General features: G+C 48.2%; 1 protein-coding gene across 5 annotated transcripts in view; it reads right to left on the bottom strand.

Moving 5' to 3' along the window:
• SMAP1 (small ArfGAP 1) overlaps positions 1-16,973 on the bottom strand; it is a 189,784-nt gene that overhangs the window by 14,211 nt on the left and 158,600 nt on the right. The gene's annotated exons all lie outside the window — the stretch shown is intronic.

Here is a 16,973-nt window from a genome sequence, read left to right as displayed (position 1 = left end):
TTTTGAACTGTGGTATTGGAGAAGATTGTGGAGAGTCCCTTGGGCAGCAAGGAGATCCAACCAGTGAATCCTAATGGAAATAAGTCCTGAATATTCATTGGAAGGACTGATGCTGAAGCTGAAACTCCAATACTTTGGCCACCTGATGCAAAGAACTGACTCCTTGGAAAAGACCCTGACGCTGGGAAAGATTGAAGGCAGGAGGAGAAGGGGACGACAGAGGATAAGACGGTTGGATGGCATCACCAACTCGATGGACTTGAGTTTGAGTAAGCTCCAGGAGATGGTGAAGGCCAGGGAAGCCTAGTGTGCCTTAATCAATGGGGTCACAGTGAGTTGGACACGCCTGAGCAACTGAACAGCAACAACAATCTCATCTGATCTCTCTGATGAACCATACATGTCTCAAAGGCACACAGGTATCTTCTAAAACCTCTTCAAAATGAGGTGGATGGACGTCTTGCATACAGTAGGACTTCAAATATCTGGCAAATTTAATGGAAGCTCTACCACATACTGGGTATTTCTATCACAACCCACAGGAACTCATAGATTTCTTCTCTTTCTTGAAGTGTAACTATGGAAATTTGTATCTTTTATTTCCCCGTTTCCACGTTTAAGCTTCAGGGAAACAACTCATCATTAATTTCAAGGAATAAAGGGTCACAATAATCTTTACTACTTAATTTGTAAAACTGTATGAAAACCATGAAAGGTTAGTTTGGAAATATTTCTCAATCATTTTCAGTGATATCACATTATCAGAGCAATAAGAAAGAAATATTCAGCGTATACATGTTTATGTGTTACACATGTTAGATCTCTATCAAGCACTATGGACAATTTAAAGATCAAGCAATAAAACGATGCACAGACTACTACTAATTTATAATATACAGAACTTTAAGCTAACACACAACCATGATGTAAAATTCAAACACGATTTACACATGACGGTATATTCCCCATATCTAGCTCATTCAAAATGGCAACATGCATTTTGAAATTAGACCTCTTTAAAGAGCTACTGCATGTCTTTCAGCCCACTACCAGCGCAGCACATCAGAGAGTACACGTCAGACAGAGCGGTGAATGAACCACAAGTAACGTACTTTAGAAAGACAGGGTTTCCTAGGTTAAAAACACAAACAAAAGAACACGTTGCCTGCGGCATCCACAACTCAGTAACGAAACTCAAGTGGCAACACCGCCCGTGTCAGCGGTGCCTGCACTCCTAAGCTGCAGAGCGGAGGACGGGGAAACCACCTCATCAGGCTCGTTCACTCTACCACACCAACAAGGAAGCACTACGATTGCAGGAAACACGACCACATCACAAGCAAATTAACCTCACAAACAGAAGCACATGTCCTCCAGAACAAACCATGACCAAGAGGAAGAAAAGCGAAAAAAAAAGAAGAAAAGAAAAACCCGACAAGTTGAGCCTAAATAACTACTCTCAGTTTTTCAGTTAAAATTTGTTGCTGTTTTACGTAACAGCAAACACTGTAACAATCAGGAAAAATTTATATTTCAAAAAATTTTAAGTGTTAGAAAATACTATTAACATTATTATTAGTATTATTATTTTCAGTGAATCGGGAGAAATGCTGTCAACTGATTTTTTGCCACAGAACATGTCAGTTGACTTACACAGCACCAGTAAGCTCAGGATGTGATATGTGAGAACAAAGACGTTCATTTACTACAAGCAAATAATCTATTTTCATTCTTTTATAAACTGTACATCCTTCAGAAATTTTAAATCTGTTTGAAGCAGTACATTATATGCCACTAAGGATACTAATTTCTTTATACTTTGAAGTCTAAACCCTGATCAGTACTTAGTAATACATTATCTAATCTATAAAATGACATGTGGCACTTTATTTGGTTTTCAAAGTCTTATTTCACCTTTCACAGCCTTAGGGTCACATATGTGACTAATAAAAGTAAGAGTCAGCACTCAGTATAGTGTTTGCTTTGTGCCAAGCCTGAAAAAATACAAATACACACACATACACTTGTCCAGTCTTTATTATAACGCTGTGAAGTGAAAGAAGGAAAGAAAGTGAAGTCGCTCAGTCATGTCCGCCTCTTTGCGACCCCATGGACTGTAGTCTACCAGGCTTCTCCATCCATGGGATTCTCCAGGCAAGAATACTGGAGTGGGTTACCGTTTCCTTCTCCAGGGGATCTTCCCGACCCAGGTATCGAACCCAGGTCTCCCGCATTGGAGGCGGACGCTTCAACCTCTGAGCCACCAGGGAAGCCCATAAAAGAGGTACTAAAACTACCCTCATTTACAGATGGCAAAAAAATGTTAAACTTGTCCAGTATCACAGAGATACAACAAAGTCTTAGACTGTAATCTTAAATTCAGTTTTTACTGTAAAAGTGACAAATTCCTGCCAAAGATGCAAACCACACAAAAATAAAAGTTCCCTTCCACATGTGATAGTGATGGCTACACAAAAATGTGAAAGAACTTAATGCCATGAAAACTTAAAACTGATTAAAATGGTTAAATTTTAATGTGTATTATACCCAATAAAAAAATCCCTATCATTCATTTTGTATGCTTATAAGGATGAGTAAGGAGAAGGCAGTGGCACCCCACTCCAGTACTTTTGCCTGGAAAATCCCATGGACAGAGGAGCCTGGTGGGCTGCAGTCCATGGGGTCGCTAAGAGTCAGACACGACTGAGCAACCTCACTTTCACTTTTTACTTTCATGCACTGGAGAAGGAAATGGCAACCCACTCCAGTGTTCTTGCCTGGAGAATCCCAGAGACAGGGGAGCCTGGTGGGCTGCCATCTATGGGGTCGCACAGAGTCAGACACGACTGAAGCAACTTAGCAGCAGCAGCAGCAAGCATGAGTAAAAATATGCTTAAAATAATGTATATACAATGAGAGTTTTCTTAAATAAAATTGTGTTATGTATACGTGGGTGGGGCAGACAGGCTGCATTTGATGACACTGCATGGACCTACGGTAACTTGCAGCTTCAATCCTCCAACACTGGCATGGAGGTAGCTTCCAGACCAGAACCACTGCAGACCCAGAGCAGTACCATGCACAGTCCTGACCCTAATGCGGGCAGGGCTCGCTTCCTCTACAGTCATCAACATGCCTTCTGCTCCCACTACTGCACTGGAGAACAGCTGCATCCTCGCCTTCCATTAAGTACGTGTGTGTGCTCAGTCCTCAGGCACGTCCAACTCTTTTGTGACCCTATGTCCATGGGACTTCCCAGGCAAGAATACAGAATGGGTTGCCATTTCCCCCTCCAGGGGATCTTCCAGACCCAGAAATCAAGCCTGTGTCTCCTGCAGTGCACGCAGATTCTTCACCACTGAGCCACCAAGGAAGCCTTTTATATATAAACTGGCCTTTGGAAATCTCAGAAAGGCATTCCAGACAAAAAACAAAGCGGGGCTTTCTTTGTAATCACCTCTGGCAGCGAGTGAAGCTGCCATGAAAGTCAACTTACGCGAGCCCAAGGGACTCTGGGATCCTTTAGAATGAGGCAGTGGAAGCGTCTGCTTAGGGACCGTGGTCTCTGTGCCAACACTGATATCTGTGTCGAGTGACTGGGAAAGGTCTTCTCTGAGCTCCACAAACCTAAGGTGAAGAACTCTCCCAGGCCCGTGTCCCACCTCACAGACAGCACGGAACACAGCTGTCCTCTCCTCTCTCCCCTGAAGTCTCCCCTCCACAGGATCCTCTAACATGATGGAGTAAAACCCCCCTCGATTCTCCTTGTTACTAAAAAGCCAAGCATTCATAGAACTGTTGAAAAACAAAGCCTTTTAACTTAAATGAAAACTTCTCAACCTTGGAAAATCAGCAAACAAAATCCCAGCGTATCTCCCCATTGGATTTCAATGATGGTTAATTTGACTTACCATGTTTGGCTTGCTAAACACATTGTCTACAAAGAATTCTCAAATCACCTCAAAACTTTTATTTTTTACTACAGGATAAGATCTTGGTTTTTTACCTGTTTTTTCTCCATATTTGAAGCTATGTGATTGAAGTACCTCTGTTAATAGTTCCCTGATATAAAGTTGGTTAAAATTTCATCTTTTAATAGATCACTTAGATAATATAATGTATGGGTTTTCTGTTGCTTTTTCAGGCACAGCAGATGGAGATTTTGTAACAAAGCGTTGTTACATGGCAAGAGGGTAATGATAAAATTGAAGTTTATCATTCCTTTTCATGGTAACAATTTGAGGACTGGAGAAAATGTTCAAGATTAAAACTTGATGCTCAACCTTTAAAAAACACTTCTATTTTTTATTTTCAGGATTTAAATAGGACAACTGAAAATTATATTACCATCATTATAAACATGACCTGTTCCCTAAACTTTTTAAAAGAATATTCACATGCTATCACTTCTGTCTGTATAAAGCATGGGAAGGGCTCCCCTTCATTACCTCCAGTTTCAGAAACGCAGGGCCCAGAGATTAAAGACTTGGAGTCAATTCTCTAGTGAAGCAGCAAAACTTGGACTAGAACCAAGTCTTCGGACCCCAAGACCAGTGAGGCTCTTTTAAGCTGCATTTCACAGAAGTCATGTAGTTACAACTGTATACAACTACAAAGAAACCATCTAAACTCTGAAAATCAGAAACCAGCTTTTAGTTGATAATTATCTGTGCTGTTAAGAGAAGCACTGAGGTGACCAGCTCGGAAAGTGCGGCACAGCACAGCCTCAGAGCTGTCTCTCCCCGCGGCATCCTCCGCCGAGCCCGGCGCCTCCCCAGCGCACAGCGGGAGCAGGCAGCGTGGCCACAGCGGGCGCTGGGCTACAGGCGGACATAGGCAGCCCCACCACCGGCCCTGCCGCCCAGCGCAGCCTCTTCCCCAAGTGCCCACCAGCAGCACAGGCTCTGCTGGCTAAGGGAAAGCTCAGAGACCACAAAAGCCACAGAACATCAAGGTGTTAAAAAAGCTTTTCAGATAAATATTTTAAAATTTAGAAAGAACGAGTCTTATTCAAATTAAGTGGTTTAAATACTGGAAAACGGTACAATTTAAGAAAAATAATTAAATCCACATCAGTTACATCTGTTTTGTACAGATATGTGCACACACACCCAGACAAATGAAAAACTCTCCCCTTCCAGGGAGGAGGGGGCCAAACACAGTGTATGTGTGTGTGTAGAAGCCGTGTGTGTGTAGAAGCCGTGTGTGTGTGCAGAAGCCATGTGTGTGTAGAAGCCATGTGTCTGTGTGTAGAAGCCATGTGTGTAGAAGCCGTGTGTGTGTGTATGTAGAAGCCATGTGTGTGTAGAAGCTGTGTGTGTGTGTAGAAGCCGTGTGTGTGTGTGTAGAAGCCATGTGTGTATGTGTGTAGAAGCCATGTGTGCGTAAAAGCAGTGTGTGTGTGTGTAGAAGCCGTGTGTGTGTGTGTGTGTAGAAGCCATGCATGTGTGTGTAAAAGCAGTGTGTGTGTGTGTGTAGAAGCTGTCTATGTATGTGTGTAGAAGCCATGTGTGTGTGTAGAAGCTGTATTTGTGCACGTATGTCTAGAAACCGTGTGTTAGTGTGAAGCTCTGTGTGTGTGTGTGTGTGTGTCTGCACAGGTGTGTGTAGAAGCCGTCTGTGCAAACAGCGTGTCAGGACTGGGCTCCCTGCTGGGGGAGGAGCAATGCTGCTCCATCAACATGCAGAAACAGCAGCTGGTGGACAAGACATGTAATAGGAGCACGGAGTACACGGAAAGCCCAAGGCAAATGGAAGAAACTTAGCTGGGACAACATCATAAAGAATGATAATGAAGCACGAAGGACCCCTTGAAGAGGCAATGAGCAAACAGAAGAAATCAGGACAACGCACTAAAAGAGAAGAAATTCCAGTCTCAACGGCACAGCATCAAGTTTACAATCAGCTGCTTGCGGGTAACTGTTCTTTCTCCTTTACCTTAAGATTTCAGACTAATGTTAGTAGATGATGGTTTATACTGCACACATTCCAGAATTCAAAAGAAAGGTTAAATGTTTTGAGCTAAAGAAAGCAAGTTGTTAAAAATCAGTGCTGCAGCTCACATGAACAGAAGGTCTGCCCAGCACAAAAATATGACAACCTTGTGAAGGCCGTTTCTACCAAAGAGAAACCCTCGAGGCAGCTGTCTATTAACCTTGGGTATATCAGAACTCATCTGACACCGAAAATCCAAGTGAGTAACGGTAAACAAAGCACTTAAAACAATCTTTAGTGCCTTCTTCTTGGTCTATTCCAAGTGCCTTTGAATGATATTGTGTATAAACTAAAAGGAAATAAGAATATAACACTTTGGATTTTAATAACATTTTTAACACTAACATTTGTAAGTTCTATTGCCAGGTACTCTGATCATGCTTTATATGAAGTGTCTGAGTTAAATCCTCACATCACCTCCAGTGAGTTTTACACAGGAAGACTGGGATTTCAACACACCTCTGCTGGTACAGCTGGATAACTCCACTGCTCTAACCCTTCTGAGCAGCTTCTGCTGGTTCCCCCAAACAGAAGCAGTGCCCCTCGCTTGTCCCAGGTTAAACCAGCTCTCCAGGCAGCTGTCGCGCCTCCCAAGAAGAGGGCACGAAGGGTGAAGCTGGCCTCGCTGCCCAGCTGGGCACAGTCCCCGCTTCCTGCTGAGCCCACGAGACCAAGGCCCTCTCCCCACCCCACCCCCGCAGCCACTCCAGCCCGGATGGCGGGCCAGACAGACCCCCGACTCCTCCCCAGTGCAGGCGCCTTCCTGACGCGGTGTTCGGTCTGTGCCGGCATCTGAACATGCTGAGCACGCTCTCCTGGCACCGTGCCCACAGTCGAGCACCCCCGTCCACCCTCTGCCCTCTCAGAGAGATGGGGGCTGCCTCCTCAACGGATGCCCGGCACAAAGCAGATGCTCAAAAAACGACTGATGAAATGCTTTCCAAACACACATTAGGAGGATGTTTCTTGGTGACTGGAGCCATGGGGTAAAACTGTTAGGGTAAGCACACTGACTGAAACCGCCCACCCTGGCCAGGCACCATAGTCGCCATTTGCATGAGCTGTTTTACAACATTAGTCCTGGTAAGGAACACGCAACTAATAAGCCTCCACCAACCGGAAGAGTTCGGGAAAGGTCAAAAGGAGACACCACCTGTCCGACCACCTCCCAGAATCCTCCTCTCTGGCTTCCATCTTGGCTGAACAAGCCCTGAGTCAGAATGATTGGCTAAAGACAACCCTGAGACTAATCCCAGCACCATAAAACCCGAAACAGGAAGCCACGAGGCAGAGCAGTTCTCCTGGGTTCCCTTACTCTCCTGCTCTCCACCTGGGCGCCCTTTCCCAGTAAAATCTCTTGCTTTTTCAGCACATGTGTCTCCTCAGACAATTCATTTCCAAGTGTTGGGCAAGAGCCCAGTTTCGGGTCCTGGAAGGGGTCCCCCTTCCTGCAACAAAACGACAGGCAGGCAGGTGATCCTACTTCTGTTGGGAGAAAAAACAATGACTCGGAGTGTGGCAAGTCCCGGCAGTATGGTTACAAACCCCTCTCGGTTCCCATCCTACTCAACCACACCGTGTTTGACCCTGGCTGATCCTTCCTCCCTGGAAACCTCCTCTGAGTCCACATCTTCCCGGAAGACCCTGCAGCCCCTGTGATGGAGACCCCTGCCACTCCTCCCAGTCTCCCCGCCGCAGCCCCACACCCCGCGGGCTTCCACGCAGCATCTGCACCCTGCTGAAATCCCTCCCTGGCTTCTTCTCTCCAGGCCACCATGGCAGTGAGGTTGCAGTTGTCCCTCTAAATCAGAACCGCATCCTCGAGCAACACTCTGCCCATGGCCCAGAGCACTGCTGCAGTCACAGTACTGCTCACGCATGTGCACACACACGCACACGCCTGCTCACATCTCAGGCAGCCTCCTCACCGACCCCACTCCCCTCTCCCACAGCTCTGCTCTGAGCAACTCCCTGAGATGGCCTCTGAGAAGGATGCGGATGGGCTTTAAATCACAGGACAATTTATAAAGGGGAGGCCCAAGGACCCAGTTGTCTGGGGGTCACTGGTCTTTCCCAGCTGCCACTCACTCTAAACAGACCCTAGAACACAGGAGGTTTTGCCTGACGTCACTTTGCATGGCATGAAAAACTCATCTGCCTCTGACGAGGAAGAGAAATAAGGCCTGAATTGAGGAAAATAATGTGTAAATTGCGAACTTTAGCATTATGCCAGGTTTCACACTGCACTTTCACAGCCAGCCTCTTCCACAGTCCCACTCTTACCTGAGCAACAGTTCTGTCTTCTCGTTTCTAGATTGCACGCGCATGCACCCCCCGCAACTTGTACTACTAGACATACACAGAGCCACGTTCTCTGGAACTTACCAGAGTTCCATGAACTCGCCTGTGCTCAATAAATATTAACTGAATTCATCCTTTACCTGAATGTCAGTGGCATTAGCTGGTCATAATCTATTTGCACAAATAATGAAAAAAAAAAGTCACAGAGTTATATGCTGCTGCTGCTGCTAAGTCGCTTCAGTCGTGTCTAACTCTGTGCGACCTCATAGACAGCAGCCCATCAGGCTCCTCCGTCCCTGGGATTCTCCAGGCAAGAATACTGGAGTGGGTTGCCATTTCCTTCTCCAACCCATGCATGCATGCTAAGTCGCTTCAGTCAGATCCGACTCTGTGCGACCCCATCGACAGCAGCCCACCAGGCTCCTCTGTCCATGGGATTCTCCAGGCAAGAGTACTGCAGTGGGGTGCCATTGCCTTCTCCGACAGTTCTATGAGACTTCTTATATCACTAATCTGGCATAGGCAGATAAGAACATGATAAGTAAGTGATGCTATGCTTCTCATTACTGCTCCTGACTGAGTGTGAACACTTAGCCTTGAGCACACCCTTGGACACCAAAAACTGCCAACTCTAATTCTTCACTGCTAACTACTGAGGCATCACCCTAGGGAGGAGCGAGTCCAAGTGGAAACGGATTAAAGAAGGCTGCTTCCATGAGGTATAGTGAGACACTCTCCTTGATGGCAAAACTCCTTGAAGCTTTATAAATCTTTATATTACTCAAAGAACCCTTTTTATTTTCTACCCAAGAAACCATTTAAAGCTTTTTCCTTTATTAAAAATGTTACTCGGAATTCCTCTGGATTTAAACACACTTGGCTTTATGAAATGAAATAAACTCCCATGTGTGTTACTTTGTAAACTCAAGTCATAAATGTTCATTTGAAGCATATTAATTTTCAGGCTTCAAATTGTTCTCAAAAGCTTAAGAAAAGGTGACTGAGGGTTAAATGAAGCTGTTTATTTTTAATCTTCAGTTAATTTTTCTTACTGCTAAGTAGGGTTTCCCAGGTGGCAGTGGTGGTAAGAACCCATCTGCCAATGCAGGAGACATAAAAGATGCAGGCTCAATCCCTGGATCAGGAAGATCTTCTGGAGGAGGCCATGGCAACCCACTCCAGTCTTCTTGCCTGGAGAATCCCATGGACAGAGGAGCCTGGCAGGCTGCAGTCCATGGGGGCACACAGAGTTGGACACGACTGAACTGACTTAGCACGCACACACTGCTAACTAGGTGGCCTTTATGCTAACCCACTCAACTGACCGAGAGGCCTCACAGCCGGTGTGAACCCTCCCGCTCCGTCTGTCCCTCCCGTTCCGAGCTCCTCCTCCTGTGAGTCAGGTCGGCTCGCCCTGCGGCCGGCGCTCTGCCCAGCATCCGCCTGGTGTGGCGGCATCCCCCGAGGTCCTACAGACACGCTCGTCCTGCCCCGCGCACATCGCTGTGGTGTGTGTCACACTGCCCATTCAGTCACGCTCTGGACGACGAGTACGCAGCGGTGCTTGTGTTCCCTCGCCGGGTGAAGGCCCCAGAGCCCGCGCAGTCCCGGCACCGCCTCTAACTCCAGGCCCCCTGTGACACGCCGCATCTGTCTCCCGGACAAGTGGGTCCCACGTCTGTCTGGTATGACACGGTCCCCTGGCAGTCTCAGAATCTCACTTCCTCTCAGAGCTCCACACACTGTAACTGTTGAGAATACCGGTCTGGCTCTGCAATCTACCAACTGCTCACCTTTGAGCAACTTACTTAACCTCCGTGCCTCAGTTTCTTCACTGGTAAAGTGAAACCAACAGTAGCTCACCAACCTCAGAGCTTCTGTGAAGATCCAAGTTTTCACCATCTGTAAACACTCAGAGCAGTGCCTGGCACACAGCAGGCACCATCTCCATGCTTCTTAAAGTAACGAGATGGCAATCTAACTACTGGAGTAAAAGCATCTAGCTTCAGTTCATCTACAAGCTGAGACTGGACTCTGAACTCAGGGAGATCTGGGTTTGAACCTAGTTGTCGTCCAGAAGCTGGGCCTTGGAAGCCAACTTCGGTCAGCTTCTGTGTCCTTGTATGTTTTAAAACAAAAGGAAATGGGAAGGACAAGGTGTGTGTCTGTGTGTGTGTGCCACATTCCCCCTCTGAAGGGCTGCAGAGGCTGACACGCTAACAAAGCCAGCCTGAGGTGTGTGTCTATGTGTGGCTGTGTGTGTGTGAGACACGTTCCCCCTCTGAAGGGCTGCAGAGGCTGACACACTAACAAAGCTGGCCTGAGGTGTGTGTGTGTGCGCGTGTGTGTCATACTCCCTACTCTGAAGGGCTGTCAGAGGTGTGTGTGTGAGACACGCCCCACCCCCCTTGCCCCCCGAAGGGTTGCAGCGGTTGACACGCTAACGGAGCTGGCCTGCACGGCAGAGGCCGCACGCTGTTGCCCGGCCTCACCTGCACCGAGAGAGGCCCCAGGACCCCTGCCCAGGGGACCCCGAGAACTCTGCTGGGGGCATTTTCTGGGAGCAGCTTTCCCTCCTAAGAAGCCACCGTCTGGACGTGGCCTTGAGGCCAGGGGCTGGGATCTTCACTGCCCATGTGCTGACCACCAGGCAGGGCCCAAGGGTGACGGCTCAGGAAGCAGGAAGGGGCGCCGACTCCTGACCCCAAACTGCTCGCTCACACAACACTCGTCAAAAGTCCCCCTGCAGCCACGTTCAGGCCCCCGATGCCCAACAACTGGAAGGCGCCTCGCCCACAGCCAGCATTCCCACCATCAATGCCTAGACATCGCCCCTGCTGTCATGCGCCTCACAGTCCCTGGGGCCCGGGTCTGGAGAAGGCGATGCCCTCCCCCCGGGCTCTGCTGCCGGCTCTCCAGCAGGCCCAGTCGCCACCCTCTGTGGCTGCCCCTCAGACTCAGGACCGTGGGTAGCAACGGTGCACAGCTGGTCTCTCCCAGCAAACAGGCACACACCTGTCTGCTCCCCTTCCACAGGTGTGATCACACACAGACAGCCAAGGCCCCCTTTTGGAAAGGGTGAAGTAGTCTTTAGTCATTCACTGAACATACTCTTCTGAGCAGAAACAATGCAAGATTTTATTAATTTTTAACCATATCTGAGAACCACTGTTGTTGTTGTTCAATTGCTCAGTCATGTCTGACTCTCTGCGACCCCATGGACTGCAGCACGCCAGGCCTCCCTGTCCCTCACCATCTCCTGGAGTTTACCCAAGTTCACGTGCACTGCATCGGTGATGCCATCCAGCCATCTCATCCTCTTCTCCTCCTGCCCTCAATCTTTCCCAGCGTCAGGGACTTTTCCAATGAGTCTGTGTGCATCATTTGACCAAAATACTGGAGCTTCAGCATCAGTCCTTCCAGTGGATATTTGGGGTTGATCTCCCTTAAGATTGACTGCCTGATCTCCTTGCTGTCCAAGGGACTTTCAGGAGTCTTCTCCAGCACCACGGTTCGAAGGCACCAATTCTCTGGTGTTCTGCCTTCTTTATAGTCCAGCTCTCAAAACCATACGTGACCACCAGAAAGATCACAGCCTTGACTATACAGACCTTTGCTGGCAGAGTGATGTCTCTGCTTTTCAACACAAAGCTTAGGCTTGTCATCGCTTTCCTGCCAAGAAGCAATCATCATCAGACTTCATGGCTGCAGTCACCATCCGCAGTGATTTTGGAGCCAAGAAGAGGAAACCTGTCACTGTTTCCACCTTTTCCCCTTCTGTTTGCCAGGCAGTAGGGGGAGGATGCCATGATCTTAAGTTTCTTTAAGATTTAGTCTTAAGCCAGTCTTTCACTCTCCTCCTTCACCCTCATCAAGAGGCTCTTTAGTTCCTCTTCGCTTTCTGCCATTAGAGTGGTATCATCCCCATACCTGACGTTGTTCAGGTTTCTCCCGCTTGCCTTGATTCCAGCTTGTAACTCATCCAGCCCAGCATTTCTCATGATGTGCTCAGTGTATAGATTAAACAAACGGGGTGACAGCATACAGCCCTGTCTTAGGCCTTTCTCGATCTTGAGCCAGTCAGTTGTGCCATACAGGGTTCTAACTGTTGCTTCCTGACCCACATACAGGTTTCTCAGGAGACAGGTAAGATGGTCTGGTATTCCCATCTCTCTAAGAGCTTTCCACAGAACCATAACAGACTATAAAATTACTTCAGGCACGTGTGCTAGACAGAGCCTCCTCTCCTCCTCCCTGCCCGGACAGCAGCAGGACGCACACAACTAACCCCCCACCCGCAATTTCTCAGGCCAGGGCCCAGCCGTGGCCCAGTCCGCCCAGTCCCAAACTTGTGGTACTTTTCAGTGAATGGCCTTTGAAAAACAGAAATCTCTCTGTAGGAATTTACTGCTTTAAAGGTAATTAGAGTGCTTTCTGAAAGTATTTTATTCTTTAGTTTGTTTCTGTCCAGAAATCTTACAAACACAAAAAAAATTTACAGAAAAAAAGGCAGTGTATTCACCTCTCTCATTATATAAAACTGGGACATACATTACTAGATAATTAAGTAGGTTATATATAATAGTAGAAACTATGTTTCACTAGCATTGCCAACCCATCTGATTTTGGCTATTGTGACAAGTTAATGCTTTTATTTCCTGAAACAGGCATGAAGAAGACTTTAAAACTTGCCTAAAGCTGTATGTTCCTCTGAGCTTTTTAATTAAGAAAAAACTGAGGAACCCACTATCTAAATACGTCTCTGTGTAGTTCAGTATTTAAAATAACTCAAGGCTGATGAAACGTTCAGGCAGAAATGTCCCTAGATGAACGTAAGCAAGCAGAAGAATACGCCCATGTAAGCAGTACAAACACCCTGAGCCAGGCTTTCATCACCAAGCTCCAGCCCGCCTCTGTGTGAGCTCTCCCCAGGCGCCTGTCCCCGACAGTCCCATGCACCCACGCGCCTGAAGGCCTGTGGTAAAGCCTCCTGCTGGGGAGTGGAGTCTGCGGGAAGGCCGAGCTGAAGCCAGCAGGCCACGCTTCACCCCGCAGCCACAGGCCTGCCACGCCTTACGGCTGGAGTGGGTGCTCACCCTGAAGACTGCTCTCAGATGGTACCTTCTAGAAAAAGCAGTCTGAGGCTGTCCTAACCAGTTGCTAAGCAGTCTGTCAGCTTCCGTCTCACGAAAGCCAAGTCATCACCAGCAGAGGCCGGCCATGAAGACGCGCACAGCATGGCCCCCAGTCCTGGGAGAGCCTCACGTGCAGAGCACAGGCAAGCGGCACCCCGGCGGCGGCGGGAGCTGGTGTCAGCTCTGCTCTCAGACAGCAGGGACATGCTCTAGTCAAGCGGCCGGGCTGGCCCTCGCCAAGAGGGGCCCTAAGACCTGGCCATTTCCAAGAGTAGAGGGCAGGTAACAACCAAGTATGGACCCCATTTCTAATACCAGACAGTAAGGCGGAGTAAACTGTGCGTCCACAAGCTTCCAGTGCAAATTAACATCTGAACATGAAGTCATTCTTGCAGGCACAGCCAGGAGCATAAAGGCCCCTCCCAACCATCTTTAACGCCCAGCAGAGCCCAGCCCCCCTCACCATCCACACTCTTGCCAACACCGACATGCCCGCCACAGGGGCGAGCGGAGCAGCTGCCCCAGAGGCTGTAAGGCCCACAAAGCCAAAAACAGTTATTCCCTTTCAGAAGAGCATTGCTGACTCTTGCTAAAAAGCACACAGAGTATTTTATGACTTTGGAATGGGAGTAGATCAGGAAAGGGGAGCTGAGGAAAACGGGTTTATCTCGAGCCACTGGGCTGAAACAAAAAGGTTCGCTAAAGGGCCCATTTAAATGGGAAGTTCACATTTCTAAAAACTTGCCTTGACTATCATCCTGTGTGAGACTACTAAAATGTGACCCCGAATACACACAGAACCCTGGGATTCCTGGCCCTCTGTGGCTGGGTAACTGCACTAACCCTGTGGGGCTTTTCTCTGCTTTTCCTGCAAACGTGTAACGTGAAGGCTGTCTCTGCTCTCACCCGCTTGGGCCTGCCGTCTTTTCCACTCGGCCATAAAGTGGACCGCATGCGCCTGCTGCCCCTGCCCCAACGTGCTGCCACCTGCGGGGAACCAGAGCGCCACGCTTACCCATGAGAGGCTGCTGCTCTGTCCTCATTCAGGAGCACTGCTCTCTCAAAGCCAATCTCTTCTAGAACTTAGGTGACTGGTGACCGGCAGGAGCAGAGCTGTGCGTGCTCTGGGTGAGGCACCAGCCTTTCCGCTGCTGTGACTTCATTAGCAAGACCCCTAAGCCCTCCTTCTGACCCCGTCACCTGCCCGGCCACTGCCAGAACTCTTCCAGCACAGAGCTAGAATCGTCAGGCAGCAGCAAACCCCCCAGATATGTCCTCACCCTCTCCTTCGAGCACTCCCACATGCTCCTACCATGAGCAAAGCTTGGCTCTCCCCTCAGGACAGTTTCCTGAAGCTCTCCCACTGCTGAAACAGGCTCCCAGAGCCCCGATGAGACCCAGCCACGGCTGACATCACAGAGCCTGACGCCAGAAGAGGGGAGCCACAGTCTGAAACCCCCATGGCCCAGGGACTGTGAGACCAGGCGGTAGAGGACAGGGACACACTGAGAGGAGACATGCTCTGCAACTGTGACCAGCTGGAAAGCAGGAAGCACAGCAAGTGACGGTCCACAAAGACAGATCTGTGTTCTGAGGTCAGAGGTCAAGTGCCAGGCGACAGGACCACGCAGCATCACCGTGGCAACAGCTGGACGCCTGGGGCCAAGCCCACCACCTGTCTCCCAGATCACCTCCGCACCACCATGCTTAGCAGCTGGAGACCTCACGAGAGCAACTCTGCTTGTCCCAAGGGAGCAGGCTGCCTGTTCTACAAAGTCACTCCCAAAGGGAAACATCCTACGCTGCTCAGTGGTCAGCGAACCCTATTGGCTCCTTCTTTAAAACAAGTCCAGAGCCGGCTACTTCTTACAACTCCCCACACCACCACCCCCCTCAGCCACAGCCCCCCAGCTGTGTTACTGGTCCCCCTGCCCCTACGGCAGCCTCGCCTCACTACACCCAACTCTTAACACAGCAGCTACAAGAAGTCCTGAAACACTCAAGTCAGAGGAGGTGCTTCTTTGCTCGAATCCCTGCAATGCATTTCCAGGACACTCCAAGCAGACGCCAAAGTCCTGTCGCAGTGGACCTCCCTGTCGCCCCACACCCTCCAGGTCTCACGCATCCTGGCCCATTCATGTGGTGGCAAGGCTGCCGCGGGGCCACCACACCCACCTGTCTCACCCCCACGGACAGGGAGCCCCGACTTCCTGAGGTCCTCACTCCAGTGGGACCTCAGGGAGCCCCCAGCACCCGTAGCCCTATTTAAAATCACCACCACTCCTTTTTGTTTCAGCTACAGCACTTACCAGACATGACCCATACCACAGTTTGCTTCACTATTTTATCACTGCTTCCCCAGAGAGAATGAAAGCTCCCAGAGGTCAGGCATTCTCATCTGCTCTCCTTCACAGCTCTCTGCTTAGTGTCTAGGTGCCTGGATACCAGCAGACACTTTTTGAGAGCTGTGGGTCAGTGAGTCTGTAAGGTAAGAGTCAGGCCTGGGTTCTAACATTTCTAACATCTAACATTTCTAAGTTATGAACTGGTAAACGAGGCACTAGACTGGAGAGGAGATGCTGCCGTGAAGACAAAGATGCATGCAGTCTTAGTAGGATCTATTCTTACTTTGGTAATGAGTCTTTTTTTCCCCTTTCTCTCATTTAGAGGAAAGGAAGTAAAATACATAAATTAAGAGAACTTGTATTCAACATAATTCTATTTAAAGCGCCTGGACTGAGCCCTATTTTCAGGGCTCATAAAATCATAGTTATTTTTTTATATTTCTAATATATACCTCCTAATTTCACCACCACAGAAGATTTTTATCCATAGGGAGTATACTTGCATGAAACACCAACTTCGAAGAAATGACTAAAACATTCAATTGTAATTCTTAAAACAGAAAACAATCTTCTTAATAAGAACAAAGATCAATCTTTAGAAAACTTTCATGAAATTCAACTCCATCCTTCAACTATCTTTTACTGTTTTCCTTTAGCCATTAATCTTTCTCTAAACTAAACAGATTTTTTTCTAAATTAATTACTGCAGAAGGCTCAGATAAAAATAACTATTTATCACGCTACTTTAGAACAAAGAGGAGAAGCACTTAAGAAGAGCTGACAATTGCAGATAAGGACAATACAAGCACCCTTTGAATGGAAGCCTGTCTACCTGCCAGGCAGACAACATCCATCTGTCAGCCCCGAGAACAAAAATGACATTAAACTGAGCACTTCTTACTGTCATCACACACATAACGTGAACCTAGCTACTAGATCGAGGTATAAGGCATGTTGCTTCAGTTAACCCCAAAAAAGCTTACTTTAAGACAGCACCTTACAATAAGGCTATGCCAGAATTATTTTGCTAAGGGATCCCTCCAACCCCACAAAAAGCTAAATAAAGAGAAGAGGGGTAGAAGTAAACGCATCTACCCCTCATTGCAGTGCTGAGGCAGCATGGCCCACCAAGCCTTGGAGACTGCTCTGGCAGCTCCCCTCTCCCTAGGAACTCAGCACTCGCATTTCCATGAAGGCA

Source organism: Bos mutus, chromosome 9, assembly GCF_027580195.1.
Source record: "Bos mutus isolate GX-2022 chromosome 9, NWIPB_WYAK_1.1, whole genome shotgun sequence".
Lineage (NCBI taxonomy): Eukaryota > Metazoa > Chordata > Mammalia > Artiodactyla > Bovidae > Bos > Bos mutus.
The sequence above is the reverse complement of the archived record's forward strand: the minus strand, read 5'-3'. Positions and strand labels throughout refer to the sequence as shown.